The sequence below is a fragment of the Macrotis lagotis genome, chromosome 1, assembly GCF_037893015.1.
Source record: "Macrotis lagotis isolate mMagLag1 chromosome 1, bilby.v1.9.chrom.fasta, whole genome shotgun sequence".
NCBI lineage: Eukaryota > Metazoa > Chordata > Mammalia > Peramelemorphia > Peramelidae > Macrotis > Macrotis lagotis.
The window spans coordinates 539,043,800-539,046,470 of record NC_133658.1 but is presented as its reverse complement, the minus strand read 5'-3'; the positions used below and the strand labels follow the sequence as shown (position 1 = coordinate 539,046,470).

The window sequence follows — 2,671 nt, the reverse complement described above, 5'->3', positions numbered from 1 at the left end:
TCTGAATATTGACCTAGAATTGCTGGGTCAAAGGGTATGAACAGTTTTATTGTTCTTTGGGCATAATTCCACCTTGCTATCCAGAATGGTTATACCTGTTCACAACTCCACCAGCAATGCATCAATGTTCCAACCCTCCCACAACCTCTCCAACATTGATAATTTTCCCTTTTTCTCATCTTGGTCAATCTGATAGGTATGAGGTGATACCTCATTGTTGTTTTAATTTGCATTTCTCTAATTAATATTGATTTGTAGCATTTTTGTATGATTATACATAGCTTTAATTTCTTCATTTGAAAACTGTCTACTCATATCCTTTGACCATTTGTCAATTGGGGAATGACTTGAAACCTTATAAATTTGATGCAATTCTCTATATATTTTAGAACTGAGAATGTTATCAGAATGCCTAGTTATGAAGATTGTTTCCCAGGTTTCTGCTTTCCTTCCAATTTTGGCAGCATTGATTTTATTAGTGTAAAACTTTTTTAATTTAATATAGATATAGTCAAAATCATTCATTTTTCACTTTATATTGTACTCTAATTCTTGTATGATCACAAATTTATTACCATATCATAGATCAGATAGAGTATTTCTTGGTCTATTAATTTATCTATGGTATCTGCCTTTGTGTCTAAATCCTGTACCTATTTTGACCTTATTTTAGTATAAGGTGTGAGATATGGGTCTATGCCTAGTTTTTGCCATACTGTTTTTCAGTTTTCCAAACAATTTTTGTCAAATAATGAATTCTTATCCCAGAAGCTGATGTCTTTGCATTTGTCAAATAGTAGATTGCTGTAGTCATTTACTGTGTTTTCTTTTGAACTTATCCAAATCCACTGATCCATTGCTCTATTTTATTTCTTTTTGTTTTCAAGTGGTTTCAAGTTTTATTTAACATTAGAATAAAACTGTTTGGGGAAATGCTGAATAGGGATACTATATATCAGTTGTTTTTTTTTACAAAACAGCCGACAAAGGCTTTGTTAGTTTAAACTTGGGGCCCGTTGACCAGCTTCCAACCTTCCATTTTGCTCGCCTTCAAAAGGGCAGTGGCAGCACCCATGTATACACATGCTGCTGCCCCGCTGGTGTAGTTGTGCATATGGACTCCAAGGGTCAGGCCTGCAGTACAATCTCCAAAGAAGTAGTTTAGGGGGTCATCTGGCTTTTCTTGAACTTGAGGACTGATATAGGAAGTAATCCCAAATATGACGCCTACTGCAGCCATGGAGAATGTAAATTTCCCAGCCCTTAACACTGCTTCAGAAGTTGATTCTGGTGGGACAAACACAAGATGGTAAGCAGATGCCACCAAGCCAACAGCGGCACCCATCTTGGTGGTGATGTAGGCCTTGCCATGGCATTCTGTGCCTTTGGGGGCATCCCAGTATTCCTTCATCAATAAAGATGCCATGATCACCCCTAGTCCCGCCCCAAGGGCAGCTTCTCCAAGTCTGCATTGCTCTATTTCTTAATGGCACTGAATAAGTATGGAAAGTGGGGTTGGAAAGAAATTTTGCAACTTAAAAATATACACGTGCATATGGATAATAAATAAATATATAGACAAATAAATAGATAAATAAATAAATATGTTTAATGCTTCTTATTTCAACCATTGTAGTTTTTCTTTTAGAAAATAAGTTTTTTTTTTTTTTTAAAAAACCAGGCAGTTTTGATGATTTCCACTTTACAGTATAGTTTAGATCTGGTAGAACTAGGCCATCTTCCTTTACAATTTTTTCATCAATTCCCTTGCTAATCTTGACCTTTTGTTGCTCCAGATGAATTTCTTTACTTTTTTGTTCTAGCTTGGTAAAGTAGTTATTTAGAGGTTTGATTGATATAGCACTGAATAAATTATTTAATTTGGGTAGAACCATCATTTTTATTATATTATCTTGACCTATCCATGAACAATTGACATTTTTTCAATTATTTAGATCTGACTTCATTTGGGGGAGAAGGGCTTTATAACTGTGTTCATACAGTTTCTGGGTTTGTCTTGGGAGGTAGATTTCCAGGTAGTAAATATTTTCTACAATTATTTTAAATGTAATTTCTCTTTCTATCTCTTGCTCTTGGGCAATGTTCATATATAGAAATGTTGATGATTTATATGGGTATACTTTATATCTTGCTACTTTGCTGAATTTGTTAATTGTTTCAAGGAGATTTTAGATGATTTTCTCAGGTTCTCTAAGTATACTCTCATATCATCTGCAAAGAGTGAAAGCTTTGCTTCCTCATTGCCAATTCTGATTCCTTCAATTTCCTTTTCTTCTTTTTTTTTTGCTAAGGCTAACATTTCTAATACTATATTGAATAGTAATGGTGATGATGGTGATGATGGGTGTCCTTGTTTCACCACTGATTTTATTGGAAATATTACAACTTTATTTCCATTACATATAATATTTGTTGATGGTTTTAGATAGATACACTTTATTATTTTAAGGAAAACTCCATTTATTCCTAAACTTTCTAGTGTTTTTAATAGAAATGGATGTTATGTTTTATCAAAGGCTTTTTCAGCATCTATTGAGATAATCATATAATTTTTTTTGGTTTTGCTATTGATATGTTCAATTATATTGAGTGTTTTCTTAATATTGAACCATCCCTGCCTACCTAGTACAAATCCTATCTCATTATAGTA

At 33.5% G+C, this 2,671-nt stretch overlaps 1 pseudogene; it reads right to left on the bottom strand.

Annotated features, from left to right (window-relative positions):
• Nucleotides 1-1,000: 1,000 nt before the first annotated feature.
• LOC141521053 (NADH dehydrogenase [ubiquinone] 1 alpha subcomplex subunit 11 pseudogene) lies at nt 1,001-1,426 on the bottom strand (annotated as a pseudogene).
• Nucleotides 1,427-2,671: the final 1,245 nt, after the last annotated feature.